Raw genomic sequence first — 26,207 nt, 5'->3', positions numbered from 1 at the left:
GTAGTAATATCCACACAAGAATGTAAAGTCGTGCACTGCTTGGCTCAATGGGAAACAATGATTCCAGGTCAAAATAAATTAAATTTTTTCCAAGATTTCATTCAAAAAATAGTGATATAACTTTTTAGATAATAAGGTAGGTAATTGGAAAGAGATTATTTTCCCCTTTCTTGTAAAACAAGTCAATAGTCATGTCTAAAATAAATAGATTATAAAATAGAAACAATATTCAAAACATGCTTCTAGGGAATTGTATTTGAGATTGGGGAAGGTTGATGCAGAGCTTACTCAACATTTGTCAGGATTTGAGTAATATTTGTGTTCTTTCTGTTTCCTTTTTAAACTATGTGCTCTGATAGACACATACACAAACTTCCAGATGTGAGGGCAGTTTGGATGCTAAAAATGTTCTATTTTGGGAGACATTTATGTTCTTGTAGAGACTGTGAAACGAAATATTTGAAAAGAAAAGGTTTGGGAAGTATAGAAAATAGAGCTCCTGAAACCTGTGAACTGCACCTGGTACAATCAGAATCTTTGTGGTTCTTCTGTAACAACATCCTTCCTTCCTCTCACTTGCCAGCCAGGTGGTCATTCAGCTGCTTACATGGTGGAATGGAAGATGCTAAAATGTTTCATGGTCCACTGTCATGCTTACAAACTTACAACATTCCATAAAGATTCTACATGAAAGCCACGTGTTAAGGCAAATGGTCCTAGTGAGTCATCTGCAGGGGAGCAGTTTGCACTTGAGGTGAATCAACAGTCTTCTAAACATTGGCTCTGTGGACTCAAACATCAAATGTGACAGGCAGACCCTGGCTAGCTATAATACAAAAGGGTATGTGTTATTTGTTGTCATATTATTGTAACTGATAAATCTGTCTAATTAGCTGGAAGGAAATCAAAACTCTAAGATAATAAGGTAAAGGATTTCTAAACATTGATATGGGCAGAGATTCCAGCTAGTTCAGTAGGGACTGGACTACTCACAGAAAGAATGAAGGCATTTGGGCATCTGAAAGGAATGGAGTTACTAAAAAGCAAAGAAGAAAGGGACTCAAAACAGAAGTAGAAGCAGGTAGAACCCAAGACAATCTTCAACCAGTTTCTAGTTTCTACTAAGACTTGCTCTCAACAGGTGACTCAAAACACATTTTTCATGTCTAGATTTCCACACTAAATAGTAAGTCAAGTATACTATTCCAATCCCAGAAAGGTGTCCAGCCAACCCCATGTGTCAAATAACAGATACACACACCAGGAGGGGCAAGAGCTGCTCCAGGGTGGTCCTCCAAGCATTATTCATCACTGCGGTTTCCTGGACTTGCAGTGAATCGTGTCATTCCCAGTAGCAAACTGAACGTTTTCCTGGAGAAGGGGAGAAATTGACAACAAGAATGAGCTATAATTTCTCAATAAAAGGCATTTAACATTTTGTTGAGTAGACAATCTCTAGGTAAATAATAGAAACAATAAAAGGGACTTAAAGTGAAGCTAAAAGTTATAAATTATTAAGATCTATTATTGATTATCCAAGAAATAGCACAGAGAGAACAAATGTATAAGTTGCCTAAATAGTCCACATTTTTGCACGTGGACAAAACTGATATGCATTTCCATATCACAGATTGAAGTCAAAAGCAAAAGTACTGGGCTCAGCCTGGCTGGTGTGGCTCAGTGGTTGAGTGTCAACCTATGAACCGGAAGGTCATGGTTCGATTCCTGGTCAGAGCACATGCCAGGGTTGTGGGCTCGATCCCCAGTGTGGGGCATGCAGGAGGCAGCTGATCGATGATTCTCTCTCATCATTGATGTTTCTATCTCTCTCAACTTCTCCCTTCCTCTCTGAAATCAATAATAATAATTTAAAAAGTACTGGGCTCAGAGTCAGAAGTCCTACCATCATCATCACCCTCCTCTCCAGGATGTTGCCTCTGTGTGACTTTGGGCATCTCACTTCATCCATACACCTCTTTACCTCTAAAATGTACTTGCTTTTGAGGGTAGAGGAAGGAACTGGATTCTGTAGTTAATGAAGGATATATCTCAAATATAATTTTATTCCATGCCTTGTCCTTCAAATATATTAAAATCCCAAATTGATATTTTATTATAGTCAGCACAGCTTGGTAATTTTGAGCTTTTGGAACCTCATATTAGTGAACTATTTCCTACTGCTCCTAATTCTGGAATGACAGAGCCATAAGACTAAGCCTCAACACTCCTACCAGAAGTGACTGTTTTAGCTCCCAGAGAAAGCCATTACAGAACTCTGCTTCATTAAATGTACCCATTCAGCAGCCCAGAGGACTAATCTTTGACCCATTACTTCTTACTGTACTTTGTAAATGCTATACAATTTTGAATCTATATGGGTTTGTTTTTTGTCCCTATCTGACTTTAGCTTTGGGGAAACAGACAGTAAGAGATAATTATATATTCTAAGAATTTAAACCCTTGTTTATCGATAAGCTAAATTAAAGGTACATTGGTTAAAATCAGAGGCTATATCATCTATATCATGGTTGAGCATTATTGAACAGTATTGAGACTCAGCAAACCTGAATAATTTTGTTAACCAGTGTCACACCAGTAAATTAAAAAAAAATCATGTAACTTGTTCAACAGCAGCAACTGGGTGCTTTTTCAAGTGGTTGTCTCCACAACCCAGTGGAGTGTCATTTTAAAAAGTGAACATCAGTTCCATTTGCTACCACAGTTCATCATGTCATTGTGTTCCAAGGTTGTCTGGGGCCAGGGAGCTCTGTCAGCTAACAAAGCCAATAGAGGTTGAATGCCATGTATAACACGTGGACACCCAGTCTTGTTGGCAGTAAATTTTAACTTTAATGCTAACTAGTTTGCCCATGCTTTTCACCAGCAAGAGAGAAGAGATGGAAGAACCCATGTACATTGATTGTCATTACTACCATATTTCATCAAATCGAGGAAATGGTTGGAAATCAGAGATGTTAAAATGTGTTGGGGGGCGGGGAAGCCTGTGAAAGTGTTGAACTACAGGATGTGAGAAACAGTTCTGGCACATAGATCTCTACTCACCATGGGTCACCAGTGGTCTTCTTCAAAAATGAAAATAAAGACCAATACATGGCCATCTGAGTTGCAAGCTCCTTGGGATTAAGGACTCATGAATGACTTTTAGCAATGGCTCAGGCAGATACCATTTTAAGATTTCTCTACTGTGACAAATCTCATTTCAGCTTGAGAATGCCTGGTGATTACACAGTACTATTTGCAGGGTGACCCTTTTAGCTTTTAGGTCACTTATATTTTGTCAATCAGTCCAACAGTGTTATTTATTTATCTATCACTTAATAACCATGCAGCAGAGAATAATTTCTCTGGCCTCGCATGGTAATTTGTACTATAATTTCACCCCTGCTGCTGTTTACTTGAATTCAGCCACAGCTTTGATTGCTAAAATTAAGATTTCTAGGTCAGTTTTCAGCCTCTGGTTCCTGTCTTTCATCATTTCATCCCACGGCATCTTCTTCCGTTGAAGTTCATAAAGCAATGCAAAAATGTACCAGTTGTTTCTTTCAAAACGTGGTACTTGGCAGAGCAGATCACCTTTAAGTACTTGTGCAGACTTGAGTTTTATGGTGCAGTTCTGTGAACCCTGAAGTTAAATTCAGGGAAACGTCAAAGGGAGTGTTTTTAGAAACTTCCACATTAGGGGAAAAAAACAAATGGATAAAGAGAAAGGAATCAATAGTATGAATTGGAAAACTAAGTACATTCCAGAAACAAATGGGCATTGTTGCGGGATTTCTCAATATTATTTTAGTAAACTCCTATGAAAAGAAGTATTTTCCTGTTTTTCTTTTCCTTTTTTTATTTTTTGTACAGGAAATGGTCTTTGAATTTTGCCAATTAAGCAGAGTATGGATAATGGTTGAGCAAGTGGGTGGGGTCCTTTTGAAGCTCATTCTAATTAATATTTGAGGGTCTGTGAACTACAGTGTGAGTCTGTAAAAGAATTCACCACCAAGACAGGAACACAATCCTGAAGTATCAGAGCCTTGTCCTTGATTTTTCTGGGCTCATTTGTTTTTTAAAAAACTAACTCTGTGGATTCCCCTTCCCTCAAATTCTTCGATACGGTTGTGTATTTCTCCTTATTTTTGGTGTTTCTCTTTGAGGCCAAGTCTCTAATTGTTTCCACCATTGTCGGATTTTTAACTGGTTGGAATAACATTATTATGAGTCAGTGTCTTTATCCAAACACACAGGAACCTCATCTGTAAAATAATTGAAAACAATGGGCATTTCCTTCTTAAAAGTCACAACCATGGTTTTTATGAACTCCTTCGCTGTAGGCACATATAGAATCAGTGGATCAAGGTTCTTGAGTATGTTTGATGCTAAACACAAAGACTTGGACAACAAAACCCTGCAGTGTTGCCTTTTTATAAGTTGCAGATGTTGGGTATCTTAATAGCTACCTCATGACTTAGAGACAGCCCACGCAGAGCAGAGGCTACCAGCAGAATGAGCTCTGAATGATAAAGTCAGTCTCAGCACTTTCTGTATGTGACTTTAGGTAATCCCCTCACGTTTTCTAACATCTCTGTTTTCTCATCTGAAATATGGGAGAAATAATACCCATCTCTTAAATATATCATGAGAAGTAAAATTTTTATGTATACAATCTCCTTGCTCCTGAGCTGCACGTAGTCAGCATCCGATAAATGTTGGTTTCCTCCTCCCTAAGAAAGGAGGACTGCTTTAATGAATTATAAAAGCTTCGTGTGAATGCAAGACACTTTTATTAATATTGTGTTGCTTCGGGATTCAGGTTTTTACAAAAGAGTTTGATAAAGGGAAAAAGAAATTTAGTTATTGTCGTACAATTCCTGGCATGATATAAGTACACAATAAATGTCACTTTTCTCACCATTTTCCAAACTTTTGGGCACATTATTAGCACAGATATGGCATGTTGAACAAAAGAATTTTCTACATCAAAGCATTTTTTCTTTCTTTGTTTTGTCTTTCTTATGTAACATCAAAAATATCCTTTTGAAGGGTCATAAATATGGCAGAAAAGAAATACCGAATCTAAATCTTTTCTTTCTTAGACAAGAATCAAGATGCATGCATCTGAAATACAAACAAAAGAATTAAAAAAATTCTTTTTAATTCCAGTGGAATCCTTAGCCCGCAGTGTGCACTTCCAAAGTGGATATGCATCTCTGGGTTTGAAAATATTGGTCATGTTTTCATTTTCCATCCTTACAGGAATCAGACAGGGACAGGTGTACAGTGATCACCTTGTATATAATTATTGTATAAAATATATGTACTTTCTAAGCTATTTTCTTGGCTCTAGCATCACTGTTAAATCACAAATCTTGGTCAGGGCACATGCCCGGGTTGCGGGCTCGGTTAGGGGTGTTGCAGGCGGTAGCCAACCGATGAGTCTCTCTCATCATTGATGGTTCTATCTCTCCTGTGTCCTTCCTCTTTGTAATCAATAAAAATATACATTTAAAATGAAATGAGATTTAATAAGTGCTTTTATTATATCTGAAATATGTCAGAATTTTCATCTTATTCGTAAATATGTAAGGCAGGAAGTATGATATTAAAATATACACCCATGAACCTGCCCCCTGACTTAAGGAACACAACCTTAGGATTCTGGACTGTGTGTAGAGTGAAAGGGAGGGCTGAAGTTCACACGGAATACAGCCAGGTGGTCCCACCTAAGAAAACGTGCGCAGATGAGCACATAGCACTCACATGGCAGAAACCTGAGAGGGGTTCCAGACAGCAAGGCAACATGCAGTTGGGAAAGTGAGAGGAAGTAAGGAATGACTAGAGTGTGTGTAGCTGGGACCAAAACTGAATTCTATTCCCACCTGCCTGTCTCCTCACAAGGAAGTGAATACTGCCGGCCTTGCTAAGGCCTGAGAGGTGAGGGCCATGCAGATTAGAACCACTGTCTAAGGGCACCCAATGAGAGATCTTACTCGCTGCCAGGCCCTGTGCCAGCACTGGTTCTGCACCTCAGCTTGGATATTTCTAGGGAAAGGGAGTTTATGAACTTACTACGCAGCCATCTCCTACTGATGTCCACCTTTAATTATCTGAAAGTTATTTTTCACATGAGCTGAAACACTTCCCCTTTCCTTAGTTGAGCCACCCTGCAGCAACGCACAATAAACATCTTCCTGCTTCGGCGCCTGCCCGAGTGCGCGAGGCTCTGTCCCCAAGTGTCAGTGATCCTGGGAACCGGATTCCAATAAAAGGAAACCTTGAGGGATACTCTTATTACTGGCACTGTTTAAATTGACTCATAGGGGCATTCATTTAATGGGAGCAGGAATTCAAATTGCTCTCCACTCAATTCAGAGCAGGGAAGTTTTATTAAGCAGCCAGAAGGGGTGCGAGAGACTTTAAAGAATAAAGAAAAGATGTAAACCCTGCCCTTAAGGAGCTTAAAATCTGATTAATTTAGCCATGCTATTGAGCGTGTAAGAAAGTCTGGATGAGCAAAGAACACAGTTCAGACACACACACACACACACACACACACACACACACACACACACATCTTTCCCAAAAGTCTACATTTATGAAAGCTAAAAGGTAAATTTTTAAATTAATATGATATGTTATTTTATTATAAAACCAATTTATAGCCATAGTAAAAAATGTTGAAAAAATTAGGAAAAAGAAAACTACAAGTATGTATACCTACACTACCCAGATATAACTAAATTTAATTTTGTAGATTTAAGCCAAAGACACCTTTTCTATAGATGTACGTACATAGATTTTTTTTAAATATATTTTTTATTGATTTCAGGGAGGAAGGGAGGGGGAGAGAGAGATAGAAACATCAATGATGAGAGGGACTCATTGGTTGGCTGCCTCCTGCATGCCCCCTACTTGGAATCGAACCTGGGACCTCTTGGTCCATGGGACGACACTCAATCCACTGAACCACAATGGTCGAGTCATAGATTTTTATATGGAATTATGCTGTGCATGCTATCTCATAAATTGCCTTTCTCTAAATTTATTATCAGCATTTTTGCTAATAAATATTAATTTGCAATGTGTTCAATGGCTAATTACTATTTCATTAAAAGACTCTATCATCTCCCCTGGCCTCTGTGGCTCAGTTGGTTGAGTGTCATCCCATACACCGAGAGGTCACAGGTTCAATTCTAGGTCAGGGCACATGATTGGGTTCAGGCTCAATCCCCAGTACAGGGCATGCAGGAGGAGGCAGCCGATCTAAAACTCTCATTGATGTTTCTCTCTCTCCCTCTCACTTCCTCTCTCTTTTTAAAAAAACAAACAAATAAACAAGCAAACATATTTTTAAGATAAGACTGTACCATATTTTATTTAACAAATTTCCTATAGTTTGACATTTTGGTTGCTTCAAATTTTGATAATGTAAACAGCTTTTTTGTGGCTAAATCTTTGCGTACTTATTTCCTCTCCTTTCAGACACATTTCTGGGTGTAGAAGTGCTAGGTCAAAGCATATGCACATTTTTAAGCTACTGAATTCTAAAAATATAGTAGTCTAACAAGGTTATGCTGATCATTCCTCTGTCACTTACCAATGATGTATTATTATTTTTTTTAGCATCTGCCAGTTTCACAGTTGACAAATTATATGCATTGTTTTTAGCAGGATTTCTTTATTTACTAAACAGCAAAAAGTCTTTGAAAAATGACCATTAGTCACTTTCCTTCTTACTGAAATGTCTATTTTCATATAGGATATTAATATTTTTCATTCAGCAAATACTTTCTGAGCATCTCTTATATGCCACAAAGTATTCTAGGTGCCAGGATATGTTAGTGAACAAGTCAAGTCAGGATCCCTGCCCTCCCGGAGTGTACATTCTAGCGTGAGTCTACGTTCTAAGAGGCTTAACATGGAAAGAATATTGACAATTTTATCATATTGTGCAACTTTTTTTCAGCCCCAGTTCATCACCTGGCAGCTAATGTTTGTATTTAGAAGAGAGACATAATTGGGGCCAGAATGGGTATAATATTAGAGGTGGGTTACACCTCTATAGTAAATTCCTCCATTTTATACATTAGGAACCAGAGTAGGACCACAGAGAGAAAAAGACTCATCCAGGCTCACAATCGACTAGTAACCTAAATAAATACCTGATACCAGGGCTGTATCTAGTCCAAATAACTGAAAATAAAATCCTTGTTAGTTTACTATCTTTGTCTCTACAATTAACAACTAACAACTATTGGGGCCTTTCTATGTGGCAAGCATTGTGCTAAGCACTTTATATGCATAAATTATTTAATACATCCTGTGAGACAGGTCCCAAGAATCATCTATTAAACAGGTGGGCAAACTGAGGCTTGGAATACTTAAGTAAACCAAGGTATCTCTCTCTCCCTTTCTCTCTCTAAAATCAATTTAAAAAACAACAACAGTTTCAAAGATAGTTATTAACCCAATTTAGTAGTTGAAGCTCATTAATAAGTTATGTAAGTTATGTTGCTCATTATGGAATCATTACCATAAATCGGAAGATGGCCATTTGGATATAGCGGCCAAGGAGAGGATGAAGAAGACTTGGACCAGAACTGAGCACTGACCTCTGGACATTGTGATTGTGTGCATTTGCCAGTCCTCCGGTGGAGTGTTGCCAGTGACGAAACTGATCCCACCTAAGCAGACATAATGTAGTGACAGACATGAAGGCATTTCCTGCGTGGGACACTCCAAAATATTCGTATCTTAGTTCTCAATCTCTCGTTTACGGGGCCCCACGTGAAAGAACTCCATTCATTCAGGGTTAAGCTAGAGACACTGAAACACAAGAGCAAAAGACCATCTGATCACAACTATGGAACCAAGGCCGGGGACCCTTGCTGAGTCTGTCAGTCCTGGAGTTTCACAGCCAGTGTCCAAATGGGGAGTATTTATGATTTAAGTGCTGTCAGGTAATTCATAATTACACAAGCCAACAAGAAATTCAATATAAGATGATTTGCATTGATTTGTTGGCTATGCTCTAAGAGCTTGGTGTTAATTTACAGGATAGACATTCTTAATATTACCCAAACATTTTTTGTTCTAATAAATGGTTCTTAATATTTTGAAATCACCTGATTGTTCCCACAGGTCTTAGATTGTCTGAAACCCATTTTTATTAGGAATCATGAGTCAGGCTCCTGGTAGACAGTTTTGTGAGCATAACGACCTCTCTATAAATATTACCGGCTGAGTCAAAACTAAGTGGAAAAATGAATAGACTTGTGGTTTTCTCCATAGAGACTTTAGAAACCCCCAGGTTTTATTTTAGTCTAATTGTAGATTTGGACTTTTTCTAGGTCATCATCACAGCCTGGCCCTTACACAAATCTAATGGAACCATGTTTCACAGGCTGCGGAAACAGACAGGCCATTTAAAATGCCACGGGGTTAACAAGGATGAATCCATATGTCTTTGCAGGCCAGCGGGTATTTCCTACCCAGCGAGGGCTGGAAGCAAGGAGGCATCACAGACATAATAAAAGTCTGATGCAGAGAGGTTTGGAACACCAGCTAGTCTCATGTAAATGTATCAATAGCAAGTCTCAGGTAGAGAAACAAAAAGGAGCAGAAACAGTAATCACCTTGCACTGAGCAGAGGAAACAGTTGCTGAGATTATTCTGAGGGTAAAGCAGGCCTGGGGCCCTACAAAGCTGGTCTTCTACCTTCCAACATGGCCGACTAATGATGAAAAGCAGGTGTTTGGGTCCAGACGGTGAAACTCAGCTCTCTTGGGACACAAGGCCTAAAGGCAGCAGGAGAACATTGGTTAGGAATTGTGGGTTTGGCCAGGGTGTGAATTTTAATTCTATCAAATTGGCTTTGAGGAACTTTTTTTCTTTGTGGTTCAGTCTCCACATCTGTAAGTATCTCACAGGGTTACCAGTGTAGAAGATCATGTGTCTACCACAATGAGGTAAAACTTCACACCTGTTAGGATGTCTATCATCAAAAAGACAAGATTGCTAGTGAGGATGTGGAGAAAAGAGAACCCTCACGCACTGTTTGTGGGAATGTAACTGGTGCAGCCACTATGGGAAATAGTACGGAGGTTCCTCAAGAAATTAAAAGTAAATCTAGCAATCCGCCTCTGGTTATATATCCAAAGAAAATGAAATAATTATCTCAACATGATATCTGTACTCCCATGTTAATAGCTGCATTATTCGCATTATTCACAATACCAAGGTATGAAACAACCTAAGTTTCTGTTGATGGATGAATGGGTAAAAAAGATGTGCTATATGTCAGTGGACTATTACTCAGCCTTTAAAAAGAAGGAAATCCTGTCATTTGTGATAACATGGTTGAACCTGGAGAGCATTATGCTAAGTGAAATAAGCCAGACACAGAAAGACAATACTATATAGTATCACTTAGAAGTAGAATTTTTATTTGAGGTGATAAACATGTTACTTAACTCAATGGGGGAATTCATCACATTGATAAGAAGACTCAGGTAGAAGTAACTGACATTTTTTAGACAGATTGTGTAATTGTTTTGAGACCTTGCTTCTCACAGAATTAATATCTATTTAGTTAGTCTTTACTAATTTTCTTATTATCAGTTTCTTATTCCCCCTTTAGCAAGTTTGGCTACATTTTACTTTCCTTCTTAACATAATTGAAATCACATAGAAATCATTTGTGACGGTCACACAGATTCTACAGTTGTCATCAATATCTTATCAGTTTCTGACGAAACACATATTTGGGAGTAGCCTCTCCCCGGTACCCACTTTCCTCACAGGCCCCTTTGGAAATGAGTCAACATACTGCTGTTTCAGACTATCATTTATCCAGTACCTGCCTCACAGACACAAACCTAAAGGTCAGTTTCTGATATTACCCATAGTAGATAGCAATGACTATAATTTTTTATTCAAACAATTAGCGCTGCTATCCTTCAGGCAGAATAACTTCCTTTTGAATAAGTGAGCAAACAAAGCTGTCAAGAATGCTAAAATATATATTGGCAAAACTCTGTAGAAGAAAAAACACTACAGAAGAACTCTGTGGTCTCGACGGAGGTAAAGAGAGCAGAGCTACCTACTTCTAACCAAATCCTCCGAATCATCTCTCGTTTTCCATAATTCATAGACTTGCTCTTCAGCATCAGATTTGTGGCTGTGCACAAGGTCAGGCTAGAAGCGTACAGAATGTGTAAGTCTGAGGGCGGAAACTCTTTTCCCCCATTACTTATTTATCAAACAGGTGGATAGCAGATAGAAAGCTTGGGTATTGTCTTGCCTTTCTTCCTCTCGTGCAAAAAACCATCCCTGTGTCCTACCTTGTTAACATTTTCTGTTTATTCCATTTCCCTGCAATTTCTTATCATAGTTGCCAGTTAATCACAAATATATGGAAAGAGTTTTTTTTTAATCTCCCAGTCTTCATTGCTCTGTGACATCTATTCGAAAGTTGCACCCCTGCTAAAGAGTATCCAATTATACTCACTGCAGGGAAAACCAAGCTATCAGCAGTTGACTTTGCTTTTGTCTAAGGTATCAAAAGTGAAAGCAAATTAGGTATCTAAAAATAAAAATTAAAATTAAGACTAATAAAAAGGAGCTTTGACTTTTCTCATCACAGACTCATTTATACTTAATGACACAGACCGACTGAATAGGTAATTGTTCTAATCTCTCTGGAAATGGATTTTAAAAATATGGCTGATCCATGCCTCCTTTCAGGACAGGCAAATGGGCATCAAGATAATAGAGAAAGGAGAGCCTGTTTACGCAGTTACATCCTAATTAATGTGTAGCATTGGTTTGCACAGGGGTTAGAGAGAGATATGCGGACCAGTGTTACTTAGACGGATCAGCATATAAATTCAGTGCTGCATTATTTGCTCACAGAGCTCTATCTGCCAGATCAAGCATGTGAGATATCAGGAAAAGAACACCAACATCTTCTTTCCAAAAAACAGCCAGTGTTGCTTTAATCAGAAAAAGACAATTTTAGTAATATAATTTATAGAACCCCTCTCTCTCTTTGGATATACATGTTTCCTCTGTGTTTACAGACACTCCTCCAAGTTTCTGACATACAATTGGCTAATACTTCCTATCAGATGAATACTTCTGACTTTTACCCTCCTCTCACCATACCTTTCCCTTTCTTACTCTCACACTTGCCCCGCTCAGAGCTACTACCAGCTAGACAGGACTTAGTTCTGAAGGGATTATAGCGCCACCTAAAGGCTGGTACAGGAAACGATTTTATCCATTGTCTTCCTACCACCTGCCTCTTTCCTCCTCCAAGGGTTCTTTGCACATATTTTAGCATCTTTTCTAAGCCCTTTTTTTTTTTAAAAAACTCATAGTTGTTGTCCTTCCCACCCCCAGCTCAGAACCAGGGGGAAATTTTAGCAATCACAAGAAATAAAACAATTTGTTCTTGGAGCATTTCTTTTCCTTGAAGATGCTCTAAGCTATTTAAATTAGTCATTTTTTGTAATAATAATAATAACACTTTACACATATTAAGTAGTAGCTCTTTTTACACTTTATATATATTAATTTACTCATTTAAATGGAAGTAATTAAATGAGCAACTCATATAATTCATGTACTCCTCTCCCCAAATTTTACATATGGGTTAATAGTCTATTTGAATTTATGACAAACTTTTGATAGAAACCAAGGACAAGTGAGATAATTTACAATGCAAAACTAATTTGTAACATGATATACACACATACACACAGAAATATCTACTGTGGTGACATAATTTGAAAGACAACTGTCTTCTGTCTTATTAATAAACAGGTTAATAGATCCCTTCATTGAGTGAGTCAGCTCGGCTAGTTTGGCCTTTTTTATTCCTCAACTCCAGCCTCACAGCTTCCAAATCTCTGTTGACAAGTATCTGTAGATGAATCACAAGTGCAGCAGGAGCCGACCCCTAGTTGATAATATTGATCACATATTTATGTGTTTACTGACCGTTTGTGTATCTTCCTCCTTGAAGTGCCTGTTTAAATCTTTTGCCCATTTTCATGACCTTCTTGTCTTTTTCATATTGAGTTATTAATGTTTTCAAAATATTTTCTGTATCCTTTTAAAAATACATGCTTTGCAAATTTAGTCACAGACCAATACGTTTTCCTTAACAGTGTCTTGTGACAAGCAAAGTTTTCCGTTGTAGAGAACTCTAAGTTATCATCTTGTGTGTCGCGTTTTCTGCTCTCTCTATGAATTTATTGCCTACCTCCAGCTTGCAAACAAACCCCAGTGAACGAAGATCAATGGATCTGAAACCTGGTGCATCAGTGTGGGTCTAGTGAAAAGGCAGATATATCGTTCTATTTTCCTGGCAGCTTTATCCTGTTGAGATTTGGTTTGGGCTTTGCTATGTTGAATCTCGGGCTATTACAGCCCTACTCATAAGGGACCATCTTTTTATTGAGACTTGTCTCCACTCTGGCTTCTTGGAAGCTTATATCTCTCAGCTCTGTTCAAATGTCTATCGTTTATTCCCCTTCATAGTTTCCAAATAGCTTTTTTTTTTACTAGATCTCATTCCACACATGCTCAGCTCAGCATTTGGCTAAAGATTCAAGGGACCCCATGAGGTTCCTTCTCCATACAGTTTCCTTCTTTCTGGGAACCTGCCCCTGGAGAGCTGCCTCACCTGCCTCAGGACCAGTCTTGTTTCCTCCACCCAGAGCGACCGTTGCTCTCTGTTTGGGGTTCAAGTCACAGGGCTGGGTTTCCCAAGGCCTCCTGGGAAGAAAGCTGCATTAGTGCTGGGCTCACCTATGTGTTTCCATTCCCTCAAGGATCATATCCCTGATTTCCCGGAAAACGATTATTCAATCTTTGTTGTTCCATTTTATAGATTTTTAATGGTAAGTTCTACGATCATTTTCCTAATATAGCTTGAGGTTATTTTTTTTAAATGAGTTGGTGTGTGTGTGCTTTAGATTTGATATAGTCAGATGACATTTTCGTTTTATAAAATCCAGAAAAACGAACAGAAAGCATAGAAAAGAAAATCACTGGTAATTCCAACATTCAGAAATAACTATATAAAATCCAGAAAAACGAACAGAAAGCATAGAAAAAAAAATCACTGGTAATTCCAACGTTCAGAAATAACTACTATAACCCTTTTATATTTCTGTCTTTTTAATATATGTATGCATGTATATGTATGCGCACACCTATAAGTATATATCCATAAAATTGGAATCATATAGTACCTATTGTTTTATGACCTTTTTTCCACTCCAACTTTATTGTGAAGACTTTTTCATGTCATAAAATAATTTTCCACTATCAATAACCAGCGTAATTTTAGACTACTAAACCCTTCCTGACATGCAAATGCCACCAATAGGATCATCAATGGTTGAATAGTCAATAAAACTCTGAGCTTGTCCTTCAAAATTTAAAAGACATAATTTCAAGTAGGTGAATGTATAGTTTACATACACCTGTTTGCTTTTTTCTTTTCATCTGATCTAGTGTCTCCTATAAGCTGTGTTCTAATTGCATTTGGAAAATTAAGCTAAAACCATTGCAGTTGGGTCGTTTCTGCTGGCAGGTTGGTAAAGCTGCAGAGGTTTATGGGACACAGCTCACCACATCACACAGCTTGGTTTGGGTTCATTGCCTAAGTTCCCGGGGTCTCTTTCAAAATCATAAAAACCTGCAATAGAATTGAAGCTTTCAAGGGAGGAAGCTGTCCTCAGTTCAGAAGCAATAAAAGGTCAGTCTGTTCCATTGCTGCCTCCTTTAGAAATCCTTAGGCTACACTGAGCAGTATCTTCTCTCTCTCTTTCTCCTCCTCTTCCTCCCTCTCCCACACACATACACCCAGACTTAGAGGCTAACATCTCAGGAGGTGGGGTTTTCCCCGAGTCCACATTGTTCCTTGTTTGTTGGGACGTGCAGGGGAACGAGAGCTGATGCTTCGCTGTGAGAAGCCCCCTCTGCACTCTTTGCACAGGCAGGCCCGCAGCTGCTGTGGACCCTGCTTGGAAGTGGCTCCTGGAGCCTGTCTGCTGGGGTGGAGGTCACTGACTTGCCTCATTTGTCTGTGCTAACAGGGTCTTTTTGCAGAAGGAAACAGAGGGAAGGGCAGGGGTGGAGACAGGGAAGCAAAAGGAAAAAAGAATAATTTGAAATAGTGGCCCAGATCCAGCAGGTCGTTCCTATTAGTGTGTCTGTTTCAATTCAACGGTTTGGTACCAGGATGCCATGTGGGTTTCCTGCACCATACGTTACTGATTACCTGAAAGAAAACATTCCGTTTTGCTCATGTGGACACACCCAGTGCCCCAATCACGTCATCTTGTCTACCTCAGTTGAAGTAATTTGACTCGTATTTAGATTTCTAACTATTCCATTTTTTATTTGTGGCATTTTGTTCCTAAGCACATTCTTTTATAAAGAACTGCATATTTCATCATTTAATTTTGCTTTGCACAAAGAAAATATCAACCCAAATTACTGAAAATGACATGATGCATTATCCAAGTTTAAGGAAGTCTCCGTTGACTCAGGCAAAAAGACCCATATTTCTGTGGTGAAGATTAAATTTGTCAGAGATTACTGTCTGTTCAATCATAAATCAGATGGTGACATGCACAGGGCTGTCAGATCGATAACATCATCCTAGCTCCCATTTCAAGCTATGACTTAAGCCCAATATCTTCAAACATATTCTATAGGCTCTAATTAATTCCTGAAATAGAATCAAATCAACCATAATGGATCATTTTACTTATGCTTTTTAGTCAAACTTGATGTAAGTGTTTTGTATTAAATAGATGTACACACACACACACACACACACACACACACACATTACAAAAAGAAAACAAATAATGCCACATGGGTCACTGACATGTTAGCTAGAATGACACACCTTTAGGATATACATGATATTGATCAAATTTTTTCTTACATAATTTTGGAAAAGTCTGTGTATTCCCAGAAAAGTTGGGATTTTACAATCACCTCTGTTTCAGTGATTTAGTTCCAAATGAGTTAGTTCCATTTTCCCATTCCACATGGATGGTGTCACACACATATGAGAGCCATTTATGAACTCATCTCAGTCCTCCTCTCCTGTTTCTAAATGTTCGATGCCCAGGGCTCACTCTCTGATAGCTTCTCTTCTCCATCTACATGCATTCCTTGATGATCTCATCTAGTACATGTCCTTAAGTATTATCCATACACTGATGCATTAGTACCCTATGACTGCTGTAACAAATTACCACAAACTTAGTGGCTTAAAACAACATGCATTTCTTTTTCTCACAGTTCTGGAGGCCAGAAATCAAAATGAGTATTACTGGGCTGAAACCAAGTTGTCGCTTCCTCTGGAGGCTGTAGGGGAGATCCCATTCCTTACCTCTTCCAGCTTCTGGGGCAGCCGGCATTCCTTTTCTTGTGGCCACCTCACTTCAATCTCTGCTTTCCTGGTCACACTACCACCTCCTCTTCTGTACATGTGGGAAATCTCCCTCTGCCTCTCCTACAAGAACAATTGAGATGACATTTAGGGTGGACCAGATAACCCACAATAATCTCTCCATCTCAAGATCCTTAATAGCATCTGAAAAAATCCCTTTTCCTTAAAAGGTGGCAGTTAGTGGTTTTAGGGATTAGGACCCAACACCCTTGCGAGCATGTTGCAGCTTCCTAATGGATCCTTCAAAAGCATATATGTCAACCGTCAGATTGGAATAAGCCGTAGTCCACCAGGTGTCTTGGGACACCTCTGACTTCATTCCCCACCACCTTCCCACCTGTCCACTGCGCTCCAAGCGCCCGGCTTCTCTGCTGTTTGATCTGCAGGGACTTAGAACTTGCTTCCTCGTCTCATTCAGGGCTCTACTCAAATGTCACCTTCACTGAAAATCCATCTCTAACCACCTTGTCTCCCACCTGGTTTCTCTTTCTGTGTCTCTTTATCTCTTTGCCCTCTTCTCCTCTTTTCCCATCAACATTCCAACCCAACATCGCTTTCATCTCAGGTTATAGTAAGCATGTCACAGTACACAAACGTTATATGGCCATGACTGGGACAATAGAGGGTAGTTATTACTGGATAATTGACAATTCAATTACCGTATAACATTTCATGCACTTATAAAAGTGAAATATATATTACAAAAACAAGCCACAGGTATTATTATAAGAAATAATGAAAGTTTATCCTGGTCTCTTTTAAAAGCATTTCTGTATTAAAAGAGCACACCCCTGCGGGCAGCAGAGACCAATATGAGTCTTTTGTGCCTAGTGTCACCTTTTCTGGGTTCTGTTTTGAGTACAGGGCTCTTCTCACTGGGGATGGGGATCCGGTTGGCTCCCAAGGTCACACACCCACAAAGTCAGACCTCAACAACAGGCCGTTTCAAGTCATTTCCCTAAGTGTTACCTTCTTGTGTGCTATTTGTGTGTGTGTGTGTGTGTGTTTATTTTTTATTTTAAAATAATTCTAGATTCATAAGAACTTGCAAAAATAGGACAGAGAGGTCTCCCTATAATCTTCACTTTATTTGGTTTTTAATAGGATATTTTTACAAGTCAGTAGCTAAGGGAATGATTCTCCTTGCTGTTGAGTGCAGGGCACTTGAAATTTGGTGAACTCATTTTCAGTCCCACAACACACCTGGCTCAGGAGGCTTTCCCTGACCCGCACACAGTGGTGCCCTTTCTTTGTGCTTCTAAAACATTCTGAGCTCACTTTACCAAAGTATACAAATGGCTGCACCGCACTTGCTGGCTGGCTTGCCTCCATCACAGATATATTACCTGCGTGGGGGAAGGGGCATGTCTGCCCTGCTCCTTTCTCAGACAGTTTCAAAACCCTGCTACATGCCTGGCACATACCAGGGGCTCAATGTGCAGACACCAACAAGCTGGTCACCCATCCAGCTGGCTGCTTTGAGAGGCCAGGTGACGGTCAAAGCCACACGGCTCTTCACCATTCTTGTTTCATTGCAGCCCTGATCTGCAGGCCTTCTTCCTATGCAGTCGATAAAAGTTGGATTGAATTTATGTTCGTAGCTTGAAATTCACAAATGAAGAGACACAGCAGGTGTTTAGGAGCTTGGAGGGTGCGGGGGCTTTACTGTGTATATCAAATCAAGTCCCTGTTGCAAAGCTTATGTGATCTTCCTAGCACAGGTGGAGGCAGACACGAGGAGAGAAAGAAGGCCTGTGATTCTCCTAGTGGCTTAAAGATGATGAAACTCGGGTTGAAGCAGGTTTTGAGGTTTGTGAGCCATGATAATGCCTGAGCAGGAAAGACGATACCTTCACAGTAAGTGGGTTAACTTCCTGTTATTGTGAGAGAAATAAATAAAAGTTCAGATGAGCTATTTTTATTTACTCTCAAGGTGAATTCATAGTCCTTAGCTACTCATCATCCCAAATAGAGCCCAGCCATCTCACTTTGGAACAAGGCCTGGGAGATCGATGTCACCTGGAGTAAGTCTCCACCAACTGAGCCCCACACAAAGCAGAGAGAACACGCCCAATGCCTGTTGCCACAGGGAGTCACCGCCGCCTTTTGTCCTGGACGGTGCTGTTTTGGATAATCATGCAGCTCTCCTTATGTGACTTCAAGCAGGGCAAATCTGCGTTTAAAGAATTGATGTCGCTTTGACTTTTTAGAGCTATTCATGTCTACAACCCAGAGCAAGACCCTGCAGTTACAAACCTAAGTGAATCAGACAATTGGATAAGTATACACACAAGGAAACAGACCCACTGGGAACTAAAATGACTGCATTTTGAAACAATATAATTTATAACTTGCATAGCTACAGAGGGGGCAGTGGATCCTAAGTTATTCTTTTTTTAATCTCAGTGCATAAAGTCACTGCGTACACCAAGGTGACAGTGAGTGGCTCGTGTTATTTCTTCCCTTTTGAGGAATGGTTCCTGGAAAGACTGCTCAGTGACCTGATGGCCCTCCTGCTGATTCGGGCATCGTCAGCCCGTTGGTTAAGGGCTGCTGCCACTCCCAGCCACTGGTGGTTCCTCATTCTTGTTGCATGATCAGCGTGAGGCTTTTGTGGAAATCAAGCCACCCCATGGCTGATTGCTGGGCACTAGCACCTCCTATCAGCTCCACTGCCTCCCAGCTAATGACAGCTGTGCCACACTTCTCCAGACCGCCCCCGTGTCCTTGAGGGGCTCTTGCCTGCTCCATGCCCAGCCACAGTGCTCCTGCGTGTGGGCTCCTGAGGCACCGAGTTAACCGACCAATCGCATGCTTCTTCGTTAATGACGGGAGGGCCACATATGTGTCTCACACTTTCTTCTCTGTACAGTTTTGAGTTAGTAAATGCGGGCTTCCTAGTTTTATAACAGGGTTGTGTTTCAGAGTTACTTTGAAAATCTGTTGGAGCATCAACAAAATTTTCCTCTAGAAAAGGTAAGAAATGTTGGCTATGTCCTCAGTTCAGCCTATAAAAACGCCAGGTGGTAGAACTGAAATAATAGGCCTACCGTGAAAAAACAGTACTAATATTGATACAAATATACTGTATTTCAAGCTACATGTGATCAATGTGGAGTCCCAGGCCATCTAACCCCATTAACAACAGCCAGATGAGAGCTAGGAGGGGCCAGGGACAAACTTTCAAACCACAGGCCCACGGGAGAAAGTCTAGTGAGATGGAGAGAATGCGGTATTTTACCATGTCTGAAGGAAATGAAACAGCTCTATGATCCAACCTGAATCACTGTGGATGCGCCAAGGATGACAGCACGACAATAACATAGGTGACATCAGGCCAATTCCATGCCTGCTAATTGAAACACGCTGTGATTAGGGCAGAGGAGAAATGGCGCAGTGTAGATGGGATTGGTGGTCCAAGAAGCATACCCCTAGGTCACAGTGATGGCGAACCTTTTGAGCTCGGCGTGTCAGCATTTTGAAAAACCCTAACTTAACTCTGGTGCCATGTCACATATAGAAATTTTTTGATATTTGCAACCATAGTAAAACAAAGACTTATATTTTTGATATTTATTTTATATATTTAAATGCCATTTAACAAAGAAAAATCAACCAAAAAAATGAGTTCGCGTGTCACCTCTGACACGCGTGTCATAGGTTCGCCATCACTGCCTAGGAGGTGACCCCTTAGAAAGCAAGAAACGTTCTCTCCAAGCCCAAACTGTCCCGATCAGAAGAATCAGGACCCACTTGCCAAAATGCAGATCGGCAAGTCTTCCTATGAGGCTCACTCAATCAGAATCTCTAAACACGAGAACTACCAGTTGGGGCCCAGGTGTCGCCGGAAATGCTGATACCCGGCCTGGGCCTGGTCACATAAAGTACGGATGAGGCCTGTCCATGTGACTCCTACGTACAACTTTGAGAAAAGTAACGAATAGCAGCGCAGACACTGGAGGGGCTGGGGAGTGTGTGTGGATGGGGTGTGACAAGCTCTATTCCCCCTCTGCAGTGACAAGTGGAAAGTGTCAGAGAGAAGGGTTCGCTTATTCAGTCCTTTCACAATGAACATTTTTCAAGTTCTTTCATGCAATTTATGTGTGTGTTCCCTGATTGTATTTCACAATGAGCATCTTTCTGTGCTAATCATTCCCTATAGAATCCCCAGGTTTTTTTTCATCTGGATTGTCTATTTTTACATTGTCATGTATAGAACCTTTTATTCTGAATGACATCACGGCACTATTTCCACCAAGTTAAACATTAACACAACAGTGCAATAGTCAACAAACAGCTATTGAGCACCTATTATATTCAAGCTCGGGACTGAATGCTGATGAATACAACAATGAATGAGAACACAGATATTCAGGAGGTTGTAATTCACTTAAGAGAGAATAGAGAGACCTTAGAAGTTAAGGGAAGGGTACGAGGAAGCATGTGGTCACAGCAATGGAATGGACTAGGAGTTCAGAGATGGCAAACACCGCATTGTTGGGTGCTGGTAGTCAGGATCGCCTCTACAACAGCAGGGTCCCTTTTCAAAAATTAAAAATTCCCAGACAAGGACAGCAACATGTTCAATCAAGCATGCACCCTTCTGAGGCAGGAGCCCTGTGTGACGGCATGGGGCACACACCCATGAAGCTGGCCCAGGCTGCAGGTGACAAATATCTCTGAGAATTTGAAGAGGTCAAACTGGTCTCTGAGAGAAGGATTGGACTGGTAGAAAGAGCAACAAGAAAAGTGGTCAGCATTGTTTAGGACATAGGATAGACAAGGCAGAATATGTAGACCAGGATTTTCAACTTTGGCTGCCTACTGGGACCGGTACAATCTGAAGGCTGGCATCAGCAATGATTGCCATGCAGACAGAAGGTAACTTTGATACACTGTGTTGAAAATGCCACCCTACTTCTCAAAACTGTCAAGGTTCCCCAAAGCTAGGAAAGTCTGAGAAACTGGCTTCTTGTTGATAACATATAGTTGGATCCGGTTCTTTAATTCATTCTAAGGATCTCTCTCTTTTAGTATTTAAAGCATTCGCATTTAAAGTGATTATTGATATATACTTATTAGTATCTATCATGCTTGTAACTTTTTAGTCATTTATTTGTTCTTTGTTCCTGTTTGTTGCTCTCTTCCTCTATCTTCTCTGGTTTTAATTTGAACATTTTACATTATTTTTTTTCCTCTTAAGCATATCAATTATACTTTTTAAGAATTTTTAGTGAAACTGTTTCTGTATCTGTAAAATGGGCAAGTTTTTAGATTATAGGCTTTTTGTGAAAATTAGAATAATATAATAAGCTTATAACTGTCATATTCTAGCTTCTCATTCCCTTTATTATATATAATGCTTACTCAGTATTGAGAGTGTCCAGTAAATCCGATTTGGGATCCAGACGTCTGTGCAATTTATCTTATACAATCTATGTTTATTAGAATAAATTCTAAATGTTGAATTTGACTAAAATAATCTAAATCTGATTAACTTCCTCTATATAACTCTATTTAACCAGCATACCTGGTTTGAATACATTAGGTAAGGAAAGATATTTTAATTCATTTGCCCACTTTTCCTGATATGATAGCAATAAGTCATCTGGATTACTTAATAATTCTTGAACCATGAGGCGATCCTGCAAAGGGGAAATGATATAACTTACATAAGGCTAATGAGCAACTTTGCTTTTTAACTGAATATTTAGAAAACCAACCACACAAATCAATTAGCTATATATATAACTTAATCAATAAAGAAATTTTAAAAATCAATTAGCTATACCTCTAATTTCAGTATTAGCTCATGACAACACATTATTTACTGCTTATATAACAGAGTCTAGTTATCTATTCATTACTTTAATAACAGTTTATTGAGATAAATATTCATTATTGAAGCATTCTCTAATGAGATCCAAAACTCAAGACTATGCAATTTTAAGAACTATCTTAAATGCAAAAAAAATAATTTTATTAAATATTCTGAACAGAAAACTAGCTGGCAAAGCCGCAAACTGTCGAAACTAAAATTCCCTTGCCGTGGCCATTTATGTTTTATTTGCTGTTCCACTGCAAGTTATGTTAAAGCAGATGCCTAGTCAGATGGCAAGGTTTCTATGTGTTTGGATTCTATGTGTATGAAGGCTAAAACAGCTTTCCAAAGTACTCTGAATAATTACTTAAAATCAAAATGCTTTTTGTGCTTAATGGAATAATAATACTCTACTAATAGAATCTTTGGTTGCTTACTGTTGAGGGAATTCCAAAAGACTTTCCTATATCCGAAACACCATTGGAGCTCCTTGGATGAGACCTGGGATACAATCTGTTCAGGTATTTTCATTATACAAAAGAGTCGTCACTGCAAAATGGATGGCTCCATCAAAACCTAATACAACACAGAGATTTGCAATATGGTGATTACCACTGTGATTTGATTCATTAATTCTCAGTAACAGTTGTTAATCAGCTCATTAAGCAAGTATTGTACAGAAGCTTTCAACCAGGGGAAACCTCTTAAAAACCACTAAATATCTTTCTTTGCAGGGAGAGGAAAAAGGAAGTAGGTTTAATGCCAAAGGAATAGGCTATAAATATGGCAGTTTTTCAACTATGGCAAAGTTTTAAATAATTATACTTTTATAACATTATAAACACGATAACACTGAGGACTTTGTCCCTTTTCCAAAAAAAAAGAGAAAAGTTAGCAGTCAGAAGCCTCCTGTTATTTGACCTTTCTGGATTTTGCAACAATTTTATTAGTAAGATGTAGAGAGGAATTGTGGCCCTGCATCTCACGTTGTCACCGATGTGCTCATTCTTTGCCTTGCTTTTACAGCACATAATCAATAATGTAGTCCTCATATTTGAGATTGTGTGGATTAAACTTAAATAGAATTTTAGTATTACATTAGTTGATTTTCGGCAACTTATTTTATATTACTTACTTTATATTGAAATCTGCCACATGTAACTGCCTATGGGTGATAAGCAAGTTAATGGAAACAAAAATCCCTGGCTTACTTCCCATTTACATAGACATATCAAATGCATGACTTAATTTGACCTATACAAAACCTGGAAATATGTAGCTATTAGCCTTAAAATGCTCACAAGAAGTCTGAAGCTCGAGTTAAGTGACTTGTTCAAGTTGAAAAGTTTGTACATTCAGTTCTTACGAGGACAAATCCTGTGCTTTTTCTACTAAAACACTGGTTTTCTCAGTAACTAACCAAAAGCTAGCAGCCACCCTCTGGGAATTAATCCTATACATACCCAGAAGGATGTTTCATGTGCAAAAGTACCTGGTGAATGCTTAGGATGGAAGTAGTAGGAAATCAAAGTTCAAGAAAGGCTTCCATGCAGTGATATCAGCTTTTGGAAACACAAACTGTGACCATACCTCCCCCATACACTCTAAGTCATCTGTCTAGGACCAAGCAAACAAGTAACTGAGCAGTCTCATTGAATTGCAGCCAATCAAGCATGTACCTGAGATTATTCCAGTAAAAGTCTGACACCAGTGCCTTCCCCCATGCCAGGGGCAATGGCTTGTGAAACATGGTGAGTACTTGAAGGGTTTCCCTTCTAAAATGAGGAACCAGTGCCTCCCAACTGGTCGCCCACGCATGCACTCAATGTGTGTGTCCTGGCCCACCTGGCCACTGCCATCTCCTACGTAGTCTAAAGACCCTGTACGTAAGCTGATGATATGCATGAAAACAGGATATTGATGACTTCCAAATAAAACTACCCTCTTATACAAACCAATCCAAGTAGGCATTTACTAATTCAATTTAATTTCAAGTTCATATGTGTTGATTGATTTGATCAGTATTAACTCAGATTGTCTGGTTGGACCTATTTATATATTAGTTCTTGCTCTTTGTCAGCCTGTTAATTTCAGTAAATAGTGTCTCAGACATTGCAAATGAGCAAATTAAAGTATTTCACTGGTAATGATATAAATGTGTAATGTTATTTAGTAATTGCTTTAAGCAAGGAAGCAATATTCCATTTATAAACTTATTTATACTCCCATTTTTAAAAGACTTTCACCCTGCTAATACAAGGCACAAGTTCCATGTTAATAAAATGGAAGTAAGTACAGCATTTTGGGGAAAATTAGCCTCCCAATGTTGATGAGAACCATGTTTCTACAACCTTGTGAAATCCTACCATGTTCAACTCTATCCTTGAATATAATCTTAATGAAACAATAGGTCATGGCTTCTCACCAGACTCAAGTTTCTAAAGGGGGAAAAAAAGATAGTGCTAACATTTCCTAAGTGGCTCCTGAGCACCCCCTCTGTATTTCTGTATTCCATTGCTATGTTGTCATGCTTTTATTGCAAGTTATATTTGTCCTCTGTCCTGCAGGTATTATTGTTGCTGCTGACTCCTGATCAAACCAAAAGCTAACATTCCGTAGAGTATACTTCAGAAAACTCTGTCTTAGAGAAATAGCTCATCAAAAACCCGTTGTTTTCTTCCATATGGTTCCAGTGAGACCAATGGCCCTGATTCTGGTACCTGGAATTCAGAGAGCCAGTGAGCACTTGAACGAAGTATATGGAGTTCTGAAGACAGTCAAATTCAGGCCAGAAACCTACACAATCTTTTCTGCAATGTGGTGAGTGGGACAAAAAGATTAAAGCTTTTTTTCTTCTTTTTTTTCTGGGAAATCAACTCAAGGTGGCTTTATGAATATAAAGGCTCAGAGAGAGTTGGTCCTCATGTGGATTGTTCAGCAGGTTTTCCTTGTCAGTCAGGATAGGAAAAGGATAAAAGGATATGGGGTGGGGAGAATTTTATTTGTTTTACTTTGATGTCTATCTCGCAGGCAAATCTTCAGCTTAAATGAAATTAGTGGAAAGGATAGTTGGCTTTGTGAGTCTTCTCCTGGCGCATCCCAGGACAGCGGTCCTGTCAGCGGGAGGCATATTCCAGCTGGTCCATCACTTCTGGAAGGATGCCATAATTTGACCTACCCAGATAGCATTGTAGACTTACATAAAGTAACTGTGTACTTATTACAGCTGTTTGAATGATACCATTAGAACTTGCAGGTGCCTGTCAGATGAGCTGACATGTATCACAACCAACCTTTTTTTATTATTTTAAATTTTCTGGACCAATCTGTCTGCAAAAGGCCAGTCTAATCCTCAACAGACAAATGGTGTACTGTGGCTAGAGATACTGGGTTTGAACTTTGGAGAGTAATAGCCCAAGGATCTAAGATTTGCGCAACGAGATTTAGAAAACCTCACTCTATAGAAGAGATTAGAAATACTATCAGGTACTGAGATGGAGAGCTGCCAGATTACACCACAGAGAAAGAGTTCTCACTCAGCAGGATCCTCAAGATGAAAGGAGTGGAATAAGTAACCAATAAAAATGTTATTGTGACAGCATTATTGGGCAGACTCTAGTTTAATCTAGGTTCCAATCAGAGACTTCTCTGGTGTAACCTATTTTTCAAGCAGATTCCTTCAGGCTTCAGTGAAACAGACATACCTCATGTAGGATCATCCTATATAATAAAAGCCTAATAGGCAATTTTTTTTGCGGGTGCCAACGGGCAGAGGGAGTGGACAGTGAGAAGGAGTGGGTGCAGTGGCAACCAGTGGTGGCAGGGGCAATGGGGGTTGGGGCTGGCCACTCACCGGCCAGCGCCATCCTCTGATTGGCCCACTGGGCGGGTGCC

General features: G+C 39.4%; 1 long non-coding RNA gene across 1 annotated transcript; it reads right to left on the bottom strand.

Moving 5' to 3' along the window:
* Positions 1 to 1,265: 1,265 nt before the first annotated feature.
* Positions 1,266 to 9,798, bottom strand: LOC102257826. The gene is made up of 3 exons (XR_313971.2): positions 9,645 to 9,798; positions 8,622 to 8,693; positions 1,266 to 1,371 (listed from the first exon to the last, which is right to left on the bottom strand). It is a non-coding gene; the product is annotated as an uncharacterized LOC102257826 (long non-coding RNA).
* Between the last annotated feature and the right edge of the window lie 16,409 nt (positions 9,799 to 26,207).

The sequence above is a fragment of the Myotis brandtii genome, unplaced genomic scaffold, assembly GCF_000412655.1.
Source record: "Myotis brandtii unplaced genomic scaffold, ASM41265v1 scaffold395, whole genome shotgun sequence".
Taxonomy (NCBI): Eukaryota; Metazoa; Chordata; class Mammalia; order Chiroptera; family Vespertilionidae; genus Myotis; species Myotis brandtii.
The sequence above is the reverse complement of the archived record's forward strand: the minus strand, read 5'-3'. Positions and strand labels throughout refer to the sequence as shown.